Source organism: Bactrocera dorsalis, chromosome 2 (assembly GCF_023373825.1).
Source record: "Bactrocera dorsalis isolate Fly_Bdor chromosome 2, ASM2337382v1, whole genome shotgun sequence".
Classification (NCBI taxonomy): domain Eukaryota; kingdom Metazoa; phylum Arthropoda; class Insecta; order Diptera; family Tephritidae; genus Bactrocera; species Bactrocera dorsalis.
The window spans coordinates 9,454,877-9,473,685 of NC_064304.1; the positions used below are offsets into that span (position 1 = coordinate 9,454,877).

Genomic DNA, 18,809 nt, shown 5'->3' on the forward strand with positions numbered 1-18,809 from the left:
AATATAAACAAACGATTTTATAGATAATTAAAATATTTTATAATATTTAATTTTTCGGCAATAATTTGGCAAATCTTTCCTTTTAATTTTATTGACATTTTTATAGTGTTTATATATACAGCCAATATTAGATTGACAGATTTAGTTATGAGATCGGTTTCACAATAACGATCATATTTTTCTTTCGCAAGTTGGCTTAAATTCGAAATTTCTAGTGAAATCAAGACTTTTTGCAAGTCGGTAACATATGAAGGTTTTCAAAGCGCACCTACGCCACTTCTGAAGTCGTTAAAGTGTTTGTGATATTTCTTTGATACATCATAACTAGAAGTCGACAAGTTTTTAATATCCACACCTTCACACCTTATATAGATTGCGACAACAGTTGTGATGAGTGATTTATCAAAAGATAATTTTGTTGCTTGAAAGTACCTTCTGAACATAAATCCATAGCCAGCAGCTTTCGTTGGCAAGTGTGCTTTTTCTGATATCTCGAGATGCTGCTATTTTCTTCAACATCATTACCAGCTTCAGCTATTTTCTGTTTCTGTTGAAGATTACAAAGTTGTCTTTAACGACAAATTCCATGATTGTCGTACCGTACAAAAAATTTAACCGTTATGATTCCAGTTTTTTTTATAAAGAAAAGTACTTATAAGAATTTGAAAATGTTTGGAAATAATTGGGAAAGTTTCTCCTCCACAACCTTCTCTTTGAAGTCTTTATTGAATTCAAGTTTTGGTCAAACTGAACTGAGTACTTTCAATATTGTTACACACTGTGAACCTCAAATAAATTTTTAAGTATTTTATGTCTATCTAGGCACTACAAATCTTATATTCCCAACCTATAAAATAATTTTATGCTTAAAAGCTTTTGAGACGATCTAAGAGGTTTTATCTCTATCGAACTCTGCCTCTTTTCAGCGATGTGCTCTTCTATACGATTCACAACCGTTAGTACCGATCACCGCCTTATATCGCGTTTCATTCTTTGGGCTATGATTTCTTATAACTAAAGTTTTCTTGTTGCCAAAGTTGGAGCCCTTGATCACTAAGAAAAGCGCGGAAGCTCTTATTTTTCTTTAATAGCGCTTTCTTACAAATCTTCAATAACAAGTGCGCTAGGCATGGCGATAGTACTATAATTCCCTTGTGGTGGAGGTGTGGTCGCTGGCAACACAGCTTATCAAATCACCGTGCTCGCCGGTGGTATCAGCTTGCCTTCATCTCTTCGTTTTTTCCATATTTAGTTTTGACTTCGGTACCTCATTAGGACAGACTGTTGCATTCCGCCATTCATCTCCTTCTCAGGATATGCAAACGTAGTTCAGAAGAAGATGAATGGAGAAATACACCCCGCTGGATGACGCCTTCCTGCAATGTTATTACACAGCCAGGCAAAAGGCAGTTTGAGACCATAATAAGCGTCATCCATTCCCCAGTTTTGGATTACCTGAATTTTGATAGTTCAATATGGTAACACACTCTTTAAATATTCTCCATTGGATTTTAGCAACCTTTTATTCTTAATTTATAAAAGGTCTTTGTTCATTAAAATATCGTACAAAATCAAGAAAAATTTACAATTCTGTTTAAGAACGTACTTGGAGCATCATTTTGGTTACAAAAATGTGCCTGAGCTTATCTTTCTGTTATTAACGACAAATACCGTTCGGCGTTTAATCCACTCATTACACGCTCATATGCGCCGCAAGGACTTTGAATGGCAAAAGTGTCAATATTAATTAAGTGCGATGCATTTGAGCTCCTTTGAGCCATCATTTAAGCCAACTAACATCAAATTATTGCTATCAATGGAAGCTCTACGTGCCATGTTCACATTTTCCAAGCATTAAACGAGCTGACAGTCGCCACCACTGAAGCAGTCACGCTTCGTAATTGGCAATTTAATTCCATTAAAGTCGGTATTGGCAGCGCTTAGCAAAACCAGTATCCAGCAAATGAAAAGACAACGCTGACAACAACAACACTGCAACAACTCTAGTCTCCATGCATGTATACAATTCAAAAACGCATACCATTATTTCTGTGTATAACAGTCGTTGTAAAGTATAACGGTAATGAAAGTCCGCTCGGTACAATGGAAAAACTTCTATTAGTGAAGGCTGAAAAGCCATAAAGTTGCAAAATTGTAAACTGCCAAATGAACATTTGTGGCGCTTCAGTAAAGCGCATAACTTGACAGCTCAGCTTAGTTGCAACACGGAATCCGGCGAGCTACATGCCTCATGACAGCAAGGAAATGGCAATATTTCACTTTAATCACAGTGCATATCCAAACAGAAGCGCAACAAATATGGCTGCTTGCAACGCTAACTGAGCTTTAGCTTACATAATTGCTTGTACAGGGTAACATACGCAGAAATATGTGCATGTTATTGTTCGCAAAAAGTTATTAATCAAAATTTCTTATATCGTAAGAAGATAGTTTTACCATTTCGAAAGTGTAGTTTAATAATTTAAGGTTGAAATTTAGAGTTGATCATTTTTAACCTTTCTATATAGGGGTATTTCATAAGTCATCCACGACTTCTTTTGATGAACCTACTTTTCGAGTACTTTTTCCATTAAATCAAGTCGTATGCTATGAAAAGCAGGTCTGGTATTGACTTCTAAAGCTTCAAGAAGGTCTGTTTTATTACTTAAGACTAATGACTTGAAATAACCCTATAAAAATCTAAAGTCTAATGGTGTTAAATCACAACTTCTTGGAAGCCATTTCATGTCACAATTTCTTGAAATAAACGAATCACCTAACTTTTCTCACAATAACTCGGTTGTAGCACGTGCTGAGAGACACGTAGTTTGTCTTTTTCGAACCAGACGTTGTTAAGAATAATATCTTCCAATTGCGGCTATAAAAAATAACAGCACAGTAAAGAGACAGTAATGGTGTCACCATATATATTTCGATAGAAACGCGGACGGATCTTTCCATCAGACCAAAAATCACACCAAACTGTCAATTTAGGTGAATGGTTGTTCATGAAGAATTTTGTGGATTTTCTTCGCACCAGAATCGACGTTTTTGGTTATTTACCGCACCACTTAGATCTATCGTTTTCAGATTGTTCCAAAACAAACTTACCAAAGTCACGATTTTTACGGTTCCAATGGTTTCAGTTCTTGAGTGAGAACAACGTTATACAAATGCGAGCATACATCATTTCTCAGAATCCGCCAGGTTGTGGTTCGAGGCAGTCCCAATTCTTGGAATCGTCTTGCAATCGACAAATTGCGGTCTTTAGCAATATTTTCATTATTTCGAGCAGTTTTTGATCTTATTGGGACTCGAAATTTCAATCCTAAATTAACTCTCTACAATTAAGTTATTTAGTTCATTTAATTATGCAAGAGTTTAGTTTAGAGCTAATTGCAGTTGTAAGCGGCTTGTTTGCTATATGAACCCTACGTTTTTTTTTTGATTTATGCGAGTTGCTTGATCGATTCACTACCTCACAAGTGTTGACAACTGAAAGATAGTTTGTTGATCACTCAAAAAAGGACTAGTATTGTGCTTTCTTGCAGTTTTTATAACCATTTATACATAGATATAACTAGCATCTGATCAAATTTGATCCGGACTGAAAAAAACATGTCTTTTAATATTTATTTTCGACTTCAAAAAATGCACTTTTTAAGCCATTGCAAAAATTTTAAAGCTTCATTCAATTTAACATACACTTATTATAAAGCTTGGCTGAGTCGGACTTCAAGGTTCTTAACTACTTCATGAAGCATTCACTTTACAAGCTCTACTCGACTTCGTTTGTACAAAAGATGCAGGTCTTTTGGTACTAGTGCACGCTTTCAAAATAGATGTTGAGATCCTCTATTATCTCTCAAATGCCAGCACAACTGGCTTTCGTTGACTGGTTCTTACACTTCTTCGATATTATCGTCATTAAGAGTGCTGTATGGACGACACGCATGAGATAAGTTGCTGTTGCCTTCACAACCTTCACTTAATACTTTGTGCGATTCAAAAATTTATGTTGTTGATAGGATATGGTGATCAAACTTGACACGCACATAAATTATGATTCCACCAGAAAATTATAATATGAAATATATTAGCTCGGTTGGAGTGCGCAGTTTAAATGGACCAGTCCGAGTTAAATTTAGCCTCAGCTACTCGATTTCGAGTTAGTTTATGTCAAGAATTATTGTTTAGCTATAAAGTCGTATGCACTAACATTGCTGCATTTTCTATGCACAATTTAAATCATCGGTATGCAATAGGTATATTGAGGACATACAGGCCATACATGAATGGATTTGTGCGTAATTAAGCTTTATAGCTTCTCGGTTGCGTGCATCTAAACCGATCATTAGTGTGCGCATAAGCGATTATTAATGTTTAGTGTCGCATGCACATTGCCGAAACCGCATTGTTTATGCGTAATTAATAAATGCAACGAGCTATAACTTCAAGCCAAAACATAAGCAGAAATAATTACCCATTTTAATGTGGTTGTGCGGTGCAAAATGGATGAGACATGAGCATGTGCTCAGAACATACCGCCAAAAGTAAGTAACTTTAGAATTGTGATTTATACTCAAATCATATAATTTCATTCTACAAATTTTTGACTTATGTGGCTTCAGGAATTTTGCCAATTAGATAAATAGTAAATTTTATTAAATTTTTTACATAATTTCATTAAACATGATTGTTTTACTATACATTTACATAATTGACCTTTTAAGCGTACTTTTCGAAACACCTACACCCATTTTGAGACCCAGCATTCGATATTGGACAATAACCGACCAAATAGTCGACGTCCACCATGCAGGGAAGAAAATATAACAGCCGTAGCTGAGAGTTAACATGAAAACCGTTGAGAGTCGATTTGGCGCCGTTCGTAAGATCTCGGACTGACGTATGGAACGACTTCGTACATTTTATGTTAAGATCTTAAATTGAAAGCATACAAAATACAGCTTGTGCAAGAACTGACACTGCTCGACGTTCCCAAGTAACATCGCTTCGTTCTATAGAATCTTGAAAAGTTCCAAGAACATCCGACGTCCAAATTCTGTTCGGCGATGAGGCTCATTTCTGGTTCAATTGGTATACTACTGTGTCCAAAAAATAAGGTGACATTTTAATTTAAACTGCGCTCGTCGAAGGATTTTGAGAATTATTTTTTTTTAGGTTGGTAGTACTGTCAGTTACATTTATGTCAAATTTCATGTCAAAATATTCATTAGTGTTTGAGATACGTGTCGTTTTGTGAGCTGCTAAAAGTTGCTGATAAGGCTATGTCTAAAAAAAATGTTTACAAGTGGTATAGTAAGTTCCAAGTCGGCCGTGAACGTGTCGAAGACGAAGAGCGTCCAGGGCGACCATCAACCTCAACCGACGAAGCTCACGTTCAACAAATCAAAGATTTGGTGTTGAAAAACCGTCGATTAACAATTAGAGACCTTGCTGATGAAGTTGGCAAATCGTAAGGCTCAGCCAATACCATTTTGAAGAATTTTTTGAGCCTCAAGCGCGTCAAATCTCGACTGGTACCGAAAACATTGAATTTTTTGGAAAAAATTCGTGATAATTTCGCCAAAAACTCAACCCATATCGTTCTGCAACCACCGTGTTCACCTAATCTGGCGCCGTGCGACTTTTGGCTGTTCACCAAGCTCAAAAGACCGCTCCGTGGACACCGTTTTTATACGATAGAGGAGATTCAACCCGCGGCGAAGACGGAACTGAAGGCCATCCCGGAAAGTGACTACAACCAGCGTTTCGAAGATTGGAAAATCCGTTGGCATAAGTTCATTGCATCGGAAGGGGATTACGTTGAAGGGGATGAAAATTGATTTGGAAGAATAAATACAGAATTTTCAAAATAAATACAATGTCACCTTCTTTTTGGGCACAGTAGTATAAGCAAGCAAAATTGACACTTTCGGGACGAAGAGCAACCTGAATCGATTCAAGAGCTGCCATTTTATTCAGAAAAAATAAGGTTTTGTTGTGGCTTGTGGGCCGGTGGAATCATCGGTCCATATATCTTCAAAAATTATGCCGGAAGAACGTAACCGTCAATGCCGACAGCTCCGTCCCTACAACATTCGGTTCTACGTAACTGAAATGAACCCGGATTATCCGGCCAAGGACTGTCAACTCTGCATATTTCTGTCGCTCCAACAACAACCGTTATAGCGCCATGATAATCATCTATTTGAAGGCTGAAATTGAAGCTCGCGATCTCGACGGCATTTGTTTTCAACATATTCCACCAACCAATCAGTTGGCGACTAAGATCGTGTGATATCAAGTCTAAAGTCTATGCGAACAATCCTGCTTCGATTCTTGCCTTGGAGCAAAACAGCACGCGTGTCTTTCGCCAGTTACCAGTCGAAATGTTCGAACGAGTCATCGAAAATTGGACTCAACGTATGGACCATCTGAGACGTAGCCGCGGCCAACATTCCAAAAAGATAATTTACAAAAAATAAATGCTAAAAAATATTCTTTCGAATAATAGTAAATATTTCCCATTAAATTAGAAGTTTCTGTGTTTTCTCTTTAAAAATGTAGGAAACCTCGAAATGGATCCTTTATTTAACAGATGTATGGTAGTTAGTTCAATTCACTACTTTTTAATCAAATCTTGGACTGCTACTCTTCTTCTATTTTCTGTTTTACTGTTTTTGTTAAAATTTTTACATACATTTCCAACCCTCCTGAGCTACGCTTTTCGATTGCCTTATCTGAAATTGAATTCATTTTCTACACAAACTTATCATACTTAACGCGCAGCGTTGAATTTCCTCTAAGTCGAGCTATAAATTTAAGCATTTGCTATAACAGTAATATTTGATAACAATTTTGATATGAGCACATGTATTTCTCGACGAGCTCCACTAACACCTAACGAAGTCAACAAACCCATTTTCATAAACTGAATTCAAGAAGGGAGTGGCGATGCACATGCAACGCTGTCGTAAGCTCTAAAACAAAAAATTCATGGTGTTACTTGTTTAGAAAACACATCGACAAAGTGTTCGGTAACCTTGCCGACCATGCTGCACGCTCTTACACCTCCTTGCCATATCTCCACAAGCAGGCGTTGCACACACACATGTCCTTTAGCTCGATTTTTGCTGTCTTTTTGTTGTTGCTTATTGCTTTTGTTGTATACACAAAGCTAGTTTTATATGTATATATGCATACCTCATAGGAAATTCTAACGGTTTTTAGTTTCTTATGCGCTTGTCAGCATTCTTCAGCTCTTCCTTCATCCGCTTATGAAGTAGTGCGCGTACCGGACCAAAAAGGTCTTTGGTATATGCATCAGAACTTATAATATATGTACATACATTTATTGCTGCCGGCTTAGCGTGTCACTCTTTTATTGCTCACTCCTCTTTTTGTCATCTGCTTTCTTTTACGCGCACCGCGGGCAAACGCTATTCTGCGAATGTTGCATGAATATGTTGCAACAATGGCGCATCATGCCACCGGCGTTGTGCCATTCACACTCGCTTGTTCTGTGCGAAATTGCAAACGGTCGCAAATAGCCGGACGACATGCAACGAGCTTAACGCTGCTAACGGTAAGCTGTGCAACATGCTTAGACGTAAACGTGTGTGTGTGTGTGTATTCACACACATACTTTTGAGCTGCTATTTGTAAAGGGAGTGTACGACAAGAGATGCCGCCTGCAGTTGTTGCTTGTGAAAGTGAAAATTGTTGAATAATAAATGCATGCAACCATGGATACACACACACATACATACAACTGTATGCGAAAACACTAACCGTTGCAAAGGCGCCATCAAGAATGTGCCGTGTGACAACAAAATAAAAAGATTACCAACGGCAATCACGCTGTGGCACAGTGGGAGACAGTGGAAAATCTGTTCTTGACAAGCGGACAATATCGGTCATCATGAATAGGAGCATGACCAAGCGTTTTTCAAACGCAATTCGGTTTTTGTCACCGGAAATTATATAACTGTAATGTTTTTTGCTTTATTTTATACCGTGTACTAAGAAACTGGTACGATAAAGAATTTAGTTTATTGGTATACCTCGCGGGAACTGTTCACCTCGATCCACCCCTGAAAGGAATGATATCTGACTAAAAGTTGCAGAGATTGTATAAAGCTCAGTCCTCTTAAAAAATGCTAACTTTCTGAACAGCATATGAACTTTGAACAGCATATGAAAATAACATAGGGTGATCCATTTCCAGGTTTATTACTTTTTTAAAGAAAAATTTCCCATATTTCAAATTTAATTCGGAATGTTTATTATCATTTAAACAAAAATCGACACCAAACCACCCACAATATTTTCAGTTGGTGAATTAACTGAAGTCAATTTAGTCAATATTTACAAAACCGAGGAACATGACGTTCCATGCACGTTAGCGTTATGCTGCATAACTAATTGCAAACCTCAAGAAGCTTCAAATTACGAGGGCTGCTATATATATTTCTGGCCTAATAAAATGATATTTATTTTTTTTTTTTTTTTGGATTTGGCTCGTCTTGGAAGACCCACACGGTCGATTGCTGTTTTGTTTCGGGCTCATACGCATAGATCCATGATTCGTCACCTGTGACGATCTTATAAACGTCTTTTGAAGCACCGCGATCGTATTATTTCAGCATTTCCTTACATCAATCCACACGAGCCTTTTTTTTTGAGCGATTGTCAAATTGTGCGGGATCCAACGAGAACAAACCTTTTTTACGGCCAGGTGCTCATGCAATATCGAATGCATGCTGGTGGGAGAAATGCATAGGCATGCCTCTATCTGAAGGTATGTTACATGACGGTCTTGCATTATCAGTTCACGTACGGCATCGATGTTTTCTGGCACAACGGCTGTTTTTGGACGACCTTCACGGAATTCGTCTTTGAGCGAGCGTCGGCCACGATTGAATTCGTTGTACCAGTTTTTCACAGTGCTATAGGATGGTGCTTCATAGCCATACAGAGATTTTAGTTCATCGATGCACTCTTGTCGTGATAATCCACGTCGAAAGTTGTGAAAAATGATCGCACGAAAATGTTCACGAGTTAATTCCATTTTTTGGCCGAGATGAATTTTTTAATTCCCTGTAAATAAAACAATTCACGATTAAATGACAAAACGTTTTGAGTGATGTTGTGCTAAAAAATGTCAAACTTTCCGATGGAAATGTCAGATTACACCTGGCAACACTAAGTGTTGCCTAGGCCAGAGATATATATGTATAGCAGCCTACGTACATTCTCTAGACCATCTGAATGTTTGCTCTAATTTGAATAGGAAGGCAGATTTCGCAAACCCAATAAAATATATTTAGCTTTGAAATTTTATACTCAGCTTTGTTTTGTCATTTCATAATAAATTGACATAACGACCATTAAGCGTATGGCATGTTCGGTGAGTGGGCCCAAAAAAACGCCACCGCCCTCTGTTAGACGGTTCATTAATAAACAAATTGTCGATTACCACAACAAAGGTAATAATTCACAAGTCATTATTGGGACGTCGTTATATACGCAAAAAGACATTTAGGCAATTCACAAGGTGTCATAAGGTGTCATATCGTCATATTGTCATATTTTTTTATGACTGTCATAACAACACTGTTGTTGTTTCACATGCAAAATTAAAATATGACTGATACAACACTGCGTGGTATGTTTCTTGAGTTCGCTATTCGATCAGCTGTATTTGTTTCTTCTTCTTAATTGGCGTAGACACCGCTTTGTTTGTTTACATTCTTATTATTGGCGTTTACTCGTAAGTGTTTGAAATAAAAAAATTGAATAAATTTCGTTTTAATATGGAAGGAAACCACGATATTCAGGTAAATTAAATTGAATATAAATGAAATATGAAAATATTTTGATGTTTATGTGGTTGCAAATGATTTTATTGCAGTGTAAACCAAAACGCCGCCGTTTCAACCCGGTGCATAAGTGGAATGCGTCAGAAGAGAAAGCGCTTGTGGAGTTCCTGATGGAAAATAGAAGTTTCGAGGTTTGTCATTTTAATTAAAATAAAATAAAAAAATTCAAATATGTTTTTTTTTAAGAAACCAACGGCTCAAAGTTTTTATGGTCGTTTCATCCAAGACACGCAGCTGACGGTAGAGTGGAAAGCAGTGCGCGCAAAAGTACGCAATATGCGCACTAATTATAATAAAGCAAAGGAGTGGGAAGGGTCGACAGGCGCAGGAAGTATGGAAGGCGACACCATAAAAAGTAAATTCTTTTAAGGAAATCTCTTTTTTTTAATTGTGACCATTATTTTTTTCTATAGATACTTTAAGAAAAATGTGTTTTTTCTATGAACAGCTGGATGATATTTTCGGCAGCAGATTAAATTGTTCTGCAGTAGTGGAAGACAGTTTGGTGTTAGAAAGCGATTCTACAAGTCCATCGGGAGCAGAATGTGTGGTTGAAGCGGGCAGTTCAGTTGAAGCTGAAGAAATACAAAGTCCTGCGTTGAACGACAATGTATGCACTCGTTGGCAGAAAGGAATATATTCCAAAACTGCCTTGTCAGATATTTTGCAGGTTCATGGCGAGATCGCAGAAATAAGAAAGCAAAAGCTTAAGATGGATGTTGCAGCAAGGGAAAGGGAAATGTTAATCAAAGAAAAAGAATTAGAATTAAAAGAAAAAGAAATAGAATTAAAAAAAAGAGAAATTAATGACAAACTAGAAATTGAAAAAATGAAATTACAAATGCAGGAGAGGTTGGCAATGGAAGAGCTTAGGCTCAAATATAAATAATTTTACAATGTACTACATTTTTAGTTCACTTTTGATATGAATTTATTTTTATTGTTATGCGTTTTTTTATATTTTAAATGAAGTTTTTATGTTATAAGTTTTTTTGTGATATTAACAGTTAGTGCCTTTTGAAGACTACGATGTAAATGTACCTAACCCAAAATAAAAGAACCAAAATGAAAAATATAGTTGGATTATAATTAAGCAAAATTAATCATGCATTTTTATTAACTTGTATGATTAAAGAACAAATGCATATACATATGTGTATAAGTATTAAATATTTTGATTTTGTATATAACGAAGCAAACAATTCCTCATATTATTTTCTGATGATAAAGGGAATTGAGGCATCAAAACTTCATTGCTGTTTTCATTATCTATATCGAAACTGATTAACATGTTGTGAAGAATACAACACACCATAATCCAGTCATTGCATTCCTTCTTATTTGACGTTGAAAGCATTCTAAATTTAAGCTCCTTTAAACTACCGAATTTCTCTTTCAAAAGACCAAAACAATTCTCAATTCGTACACGGTATTTGGAAAAATACGCGTTGAATAAATCCCTTTCTTCTTTTCTATGTTCAACACTGTTTTGTCGGAAGGGCGTTATTAAATATGGTTTCAGTGGATAGGCACTATCTCCCGCGACCCACTGTGATGTCGACAAGAATCGTTCCGGATGCTTTGCTAGTGAACAATTTGAAAATATTTTCGCGTCATGTACACTGCCTGGGAAACCAATCGTCACCTGTCTTATGCGCAATTTATAGTCACAAATCGCTTGTAGTTTTACAGAATATTGACGTTTGCGCGAATAGTAAATTTCATGCTGCATAACTGGTGCTTCAGCTAATTTTATTTCGGAACCATAAGATGTAACCCACACACCCTGGCATTTCTTTCCCAGTTGCGGACACAATTTCCAGTCTTTCTCTTTCATTGGGCCAGTATAAAAACTCATTTTTTAATCGCAGTATGGCTTTAAAAATTCGTTGCGTTACATTTTTAATAGTGCCTCCATCACCCACACCAAATAAGGAAGCCACTTTGCGAACAGATTGTCCATCGCCGGAAGATCCCAACCGATACAGCACTATTTTGAGTTGCAGTTCGATTGGAAGTTGTGAAGCACTTGAACTTGTCTTAAAAACAGCGTCATTTTTAATTAATTCTAAGATACGTTCGCATTCCTCCGGGCGAACACGAAGCATCTGATTGAATCTGCTTTCGTCAAGATTCCTTAGCACATTTCGCTGCCAACTGGAACATTTTGGTAAGTCGAAATGAACGCTTCTTCTGTTGTTCAGCAAACAGCTCATGCTGATCAAAAAACTTTCAATAGCTTCGTCTTCTTCGTCACCTGGCAAAGTAAAGTAAATAAATATTTGTATTTAATGAAGAAATGTATGCAAATACTCACTTGATTCAACTCCTAATAGAGCCAATGCATGATTTTCACATAAAGAAGCTATAATTTTATTTTTCTGACTTTCTTGTGGCATTTCTGTCTTCTTAATTTTTCACTATCAGCTGATTAAGTGTAGAAATATGACAAAATATGACATACAACAGTTAAGGGTGCTCACAAGTGTCGTATTTTTTAAGAATATTAAATATGACATAAGACATACAACAAAGCTTGTGAATTGCCTAATTGTTTGGCGTGCTGTATGGGCAGAGAGAATCATTAGTTCATATTTCTTTAAAAACTATAATGGTACAGTCAATGTGAAAGTCTAAAGAGTCATGATTAATGACTTTTACGTGCGTGAAACGGGAATATTAATGTTAAACGGAACTTTTGGTGTGCGTTTTATCTCGTGGGGTGAGCCCGTGACGCGACATCCAAGATCGAGCGATTTTAGAGAGGACTATTTTATGTGAAAATGCTTGTCTACGCCTATAAGCCCAAGACGATTGATACATAGGGAAGAAAATATTCAGTACTATATTCTCCGAGAAAATTGTTGATATCAAACCACTCACTATAGCATAAAGCTGCCTTTGAAACTGACCTATATCAAAGATCTTCAGACATAAAATTTTTTCGTTTTTATGTAAACCTAATTTGAAGGTGGTGGAAACAAATAGCGTGGCTCGTTAAGCATTCAGGTTTAGTTGGACCTACTACTGTGAGCAAAAATAGTAAGACTTTTTAATTTAAATTTCGCGGAAATATCGCAAGGATCAGTGAAATTTATTTTGAAAGATCATTTGGGTCTAAGAGAAGTAAGAGCACAACCACACTCCAAAATCACTCAACTTTTTCTAAAATCAGCATTGTCTGTGAAACAATGCTTTCCGACTACCAAGATATCATGAAAGGTATTACTACTAGCGATGAGTCTTGGAGCTTTACTTACGATCCGAAAACAGACGATCAATCGGCCGAATATTGTGGCAAAGGTGAGTCGAAGCCCTACAACCGCTTCAAATCAATTCAAAGGAACTATGGGCCGACACTCTTGGTTTTTGCTCCTTGACAATGCATCGTCACATATTCGCCTGACGTAGCTCCGTGTGATTTCTGACTGTTCAGCAAACTCAAGCGATCACACCAGGGAAAATTCAAAACATCAAACATCATCAAACATGACTCGCTACTCGCATTGAACGCTATTCCAGAAATTGACTTTAACAAGTGTTTCGACGATTGGAAAAGTTATCGACACAAGTGAGGCCAAGGGCTTTGAAGGAGACGGCATACATTTTGAAGAATAAATTAAGAATTTTAAGATTATAAACAAAGTCTTACTATATACTAGTATAGTTGAAAATGGACTTGTGAAGGACACTATTGCTTTGACGCAGCCGAAGTTCACATGAAGTGAATGCAATTTAAAAAAGTACAGTTTAACATGTTGCAAATATGCAAATCCAAAAGTTAGGAATTGTATTGGATTGGTGTCTGACCAAAAAGGAGTGCCTTGTGTTCAAATTCCAACAGGGAACTGTAGTTAAAATCTAATTTTATTAAAAAAACCTGTTATTTACGAATTATATGTTAGCATAAAACTTTACTAAAAATAACTTTAAGTATTATAATTGCGAAAGAAGTAGCCAACTTAATCTCCATTTACGATATTCCAACCACTCACACCAGAATCCAAACTAATTCTATGAGATAGTTGCCGAAGGTACGCACTATGCGCTTCAAAATATAAGTTATACAAACATGCCTTTTACTGTAAGAAACTTAAGGCATAATTCCAGAGAAATTTCAAACTTTCTGCAAATATTTTAATTGGCCAAAAATGTTCGCCAACAACTGTGAGCACACACGCATGTTGAATAAGCGCAAAAGTTGACTGTGATTCCCAAAACATTTTAGTAGTCTAAAATTTAACTTTCAGCAAACAAATTATAACTGTAATTTGCACATACGCACGCATGACATACACAAACATAACCTCAACTCAACGCTGTTGCATACATTCATTTGGGGCAAAAGCCAAACTAGCCTAGTATTTGCCGAATTTACTTAACAAATTCACTTACCGAGATTGCTGACGAGCGGCTTTAATACTTTAATAAGTCTTCGCCAGAGCAAGAGCTCACAAATTTTGTACACACGCACACGCACAAACGCACAAGTGGTGAAGCCTTAAGCTTATGAATTGAAAAGTAAACAATGCACTCAATTAGCAAATTTCTTTAGCATATATGTGTGTGTATGCGTATTAATGTGTGTCAGCTCCTCAATATTTGCAACACATTTCCACTTTGCGCTTGATGCAAGGTGAAGCTTCGTCGAGGTGTCCTCGTTGGCGCCTGTGTTTGCTCTTTGGATCAAAGCCAATTTCGGCAGCCTAGCAATTTTGGCTTTCGTTAATTTTAAAGGCTCAGCTTGGATTTATGTATTTATTTGTAGCAACATGTCCGTGCGTGTGTGTGATGTCGTTGGTTTTGCGTGTGCGTGCAGTCATAGCTGTGGTTTAAATGATTTTATTTGTATTATCTGTTTATTAAATGCTTGAGCCATTAGCTTTGTTGCAAAATTATGAATTTACATATATTATTTTTGTTAGGCATTCATTTCGCATAGCAATGTTGAATAACTGCACATAATTTAAGGCAATTAGTAAGCAATTCAATGCAAATTTTTTGAAATTCATTACAGTGAATAAATTTTGGGAATTGAAATTTTCATATGCAAAATAATTTTAAAATTAAAATCAAGTTATATATTAGATGTAAGAGATTTATAAAAAACAAGAAAAAGCGTTAACTTTGGTTGCATCGTAGCTGTAACAGTATTCACCAATAAAAAAGTTTCCATGCAAATTTTAATTTTGATCAGTCAATTTGTATGGCAGCTATATGCTATAGTAGTCTAACCTGAACAATTTTTTTGCCGTATATACTATTATTTTATAAAACAAGCCAAATGAAATTTCGTGAAGATATCTCCACAAACAAAAAAGTTTCCCATACAAGGACTTGATTTCGATCGCGCAGTTTGCATGGCAAACCGGTATCGGCGGTTCCGCCAAATGAGTAGCTTTTTGAAGAGAAAAGAACGTGTACAAAATTTCAGATTGATATCTCAAAAACTAAGGAACTAGTTTGCGCGTATGTCAACAGACAGATGGACATAGCCAAATCGACTCGGCACACAGCTTATTTATAGTTATATATACTTTATAGTGATGTATGCTTCTCAGTGTTACAAATAAGTGTGAATGCTTTTTTACGCGTTTTAACCGCCGAAGGCATGAAATTTGTCGCCATAAACAATATTTGATAAATATTTTCTTTTTCAATTTTGACTAAGATTTGACGGCATAAAATATTTTTTTTTTTGTATTAACCTAATATGAATTGCTCTCAACCATGAACAACGTTACATAAATCATTCCCGATTAATCTCAGCAGGCCTGCAAATAGAACATAGAGCATAACAGATATGTGGGAAGCCAAACATAACTCAATTAAACCTGAACGCAATCTATGTTAATACAGCAATTGAAACATCAAAAACTTACGAATATACTTGTATATAGTTCTGATCTTTTGTGCAGTCCAAAACGCTAGCTAGAAAGGTGTAAATTGCATTCTACCATCAACCATTTTCGAAAGCACTACCTAGTAAATTCATCCAGATTGCAACCTGATCTCAGCAGTCTGGACGGCTGACATCATCACAAGCGCGATGGACGGGACAGTCCTTATGGCATTTACTGCAATGGCCATATAAAGAAGCGCAAAACGGTATTGCATTCGTCATGGGAGAGAGACTCCGCTGCCAAGTACTAGCATTCACCCCAGTGGATGAACGTCTAGCCACAATCCGCATCAAAACGAAGTCTTTCAACATATTGATGATTTGCGCCCACGCTGTGATGAAACAGAAGGACGATGTGACCGAAGGTGAAACATTCACAAATGGATTGAGATTTCGCCGGGACCTGAAATATGGTTATCTGTAGTACTTAATTCCAAACTAGGAAAATTCACCAAGCCACCTGTCTGTCTCCGGATCGAAAAGCCTCCAAACAGATCGATCATCTTGTGATAGACAGAAGACACGTTTCCAGTGTTTTAGACGAGCGTACACTCCCAGGTCCTAGCATTGACTCGGAATGCATGTAAATCGCTATCTTCTTACAGCGAAGATACGCATACGCAACTATGCAGAAAAAAACGCACGTCAAAGCAGCGGTGGATTCAGAGTGGGGAAATGGGGTATATGCGATCGATCTGGCAAAGGCATCAAATATAATAGATACGCTGCTTGTAACATTCCGAAATTAAAGTCAAAAAGTTGAGCAATATTTAAGACACGAAAGAAATAGCGGCATAACTGAAAGTTGACGAAGAAAAACCAAGAATCTTTTGTCGACCGAAGATTCTGGGTTTTTCTTCCTCAATTTCGGACCTTTACATTCTTCTGCTAGATACAATCGGCGAAGATTTGAAGAAGCGCTTTTGTAGAGAAGTATTCCTGAAAAAGTATGTCCTTTGAAATCCAAAAAAATGGAAAATCTTATTGACTGCTTGATAGATAGATTCAATGGCCTTTTGGATAATGACAATGTCGTGCGACGTTTGAAGCTCAAAGTTCAGCGTGCAGCACCAAAAGCTCCGTCCGGATCGGGAAGGACCTCCCTGAGAGCTCAAAACTAGTTACAGCAATTAAAAAAATATACAACTTTTGGCTCTTGTATATAAGTATATATAGTACGACCTTGCATAAGCTGATTGCCGGTGTATAACAAAAAGTGCAAAAAACCAAAGAAGTAAATTTTTTAGTGTTTCGAAAGCGGGTAAATTCTCATTATTTATGGAAGACATTTTATTTGTTCTGAAATCATTTATTTTTAAAATTTCTAGAAACAACCTCATTATTGAACTTCTTTTCAGTTTTTCTACGCAAATATTTACTAATAATCAAAGCACAAATCTACATGCTGCTGCCGGAATCTTACTTTTTCAATCTTCAAATCCCAACACGATTTACACTCAACCTTCTGATTTTAGTTGCAACGCCAAATCTGTAGTTGAGAAAGTCAAACAAAGATCGCAACTAAAAAGAGAAAACAAGAAACATAAAAAACTTTGCTACGCGAAAGAACTGCCAAACTAAAAACAAGTTAGTTAGACTCAACTAAAACAACAACTAAAGCCCAGAAGTACCAAAGGGGAGCACGAGGAAACGAAACTGCGAAAGAAGTACACGCAAATATTGATTATTTTGGCTATACCGACTACCCAATTCGGATGGGTATACCAGTTGGTTGAACACCCACACATACACACGCAACACATGCACGAACAAGCCACAAATCCGCCCGTCGACATGGCCACACCGTGAACGAGCAGCACGTAACTGCCCGCTGACTGACAGGCCGACTTAGGGGCTGGCGAAGCCGTGCAATTCCAGCGGACGTGCGGGGAATACGCCGTCACTTTAGAAAATTCTCATTTTGTATTGCCACGCTTTATTATTGTGCGCTGTCACTATGCAATGTACTCTGCTGTTGCTGCTGCTGCTGCTGTCGGAGGAACTTTTCCGTGGAAGGCAGCGCAAAAAGTTGCAAATTCATTCATATGATTTCTTCCTGCCCGCCACCCACAAACCACGGCGCGCACAGCCGGCCATTTGTATTGCTGTTGCCTATTAGACGGTATCTGCCCCGCGTGGCATGTTGCACTTAGCAGGCCAGTGCTGCCGCGCAACGGGTATTTCCCACAAATCAACATTGACACGGAGCTCGACAAGCGGCGGAGCAGCTGTGCGAAGCACCAGATCCGCCTGCAACGGAGTCTGTCAGACTTTCAGCCGGTTGGTTTTGGCTAGCCCCCCCCGCGACGAAGGATTGCAATGGCGGCCACAGCGTAGCTTGGTTTGAGGCTGGGTGGCTAAATGTTTGTTTCACGCTTGACACGCCATGAAAAATGGCCACAGCCGGATGGGTGAGTGTGAAAAATGAGTAACGTGGCAAACAAAGTACAAGCGAGAGTGTATATAAATACAATGGCCACAACATGCCAACCAAGTGATAAGTGGGCAAGCAATGCACAGCAGCATTGTAGCGCCGTCTGCGCCACCCGCACCACAGCCTCCACACCGCTGAGCGCGCACTTTATTTGTTTTGCTCACTCAAGCCAGTGGCTGCTTTTGACGGTCACCATAATCAGATTTTCTACGCAGCCTGTTCTACGGACATGGCTATTGTTGTTGTTGTTGTTGCCTTTTGAAATGTTTTCGTCGCTGCCAACATGCAGGAAGGATACGTTACAATGCAATTACAGTTGGGCAAGCGCAAGTTAAATACTCATTTCCTTGTTATGCCCATATTTCATAGACCAACGCGGGCTCTACGCTCTACTTGAATATATACATACGTACGTACTCCTAGGCTCCCGCATCAAGGCATGTGAAATTTGTTTAAAACAACAAAATCACTTTGTTTTAAATATAATATTCTACGTACAACATTGGTAGTAGCAAGTGATTGCCGCGGTCTGTAGATAACGGTTGCATTGCCGAGGGAAACAAGCCTAAGTCGCCAAGATAAAACT

The 18,809-nt window shown here is 37.6% G+C and overlaps 1 pseudogene; it reads left to right on the forward strand.

The window, feature by feature from the left end:
• Positions 1-9,543: 9,543 nt before the first annotated feature.
• LOC125776469 (uncharacterized) lies at positions 9,544-11,648 on the forward strand (annotated as a pseudogene).
• Positions 11,649-18,809: the final 7,161 nt, after the last annotated feature.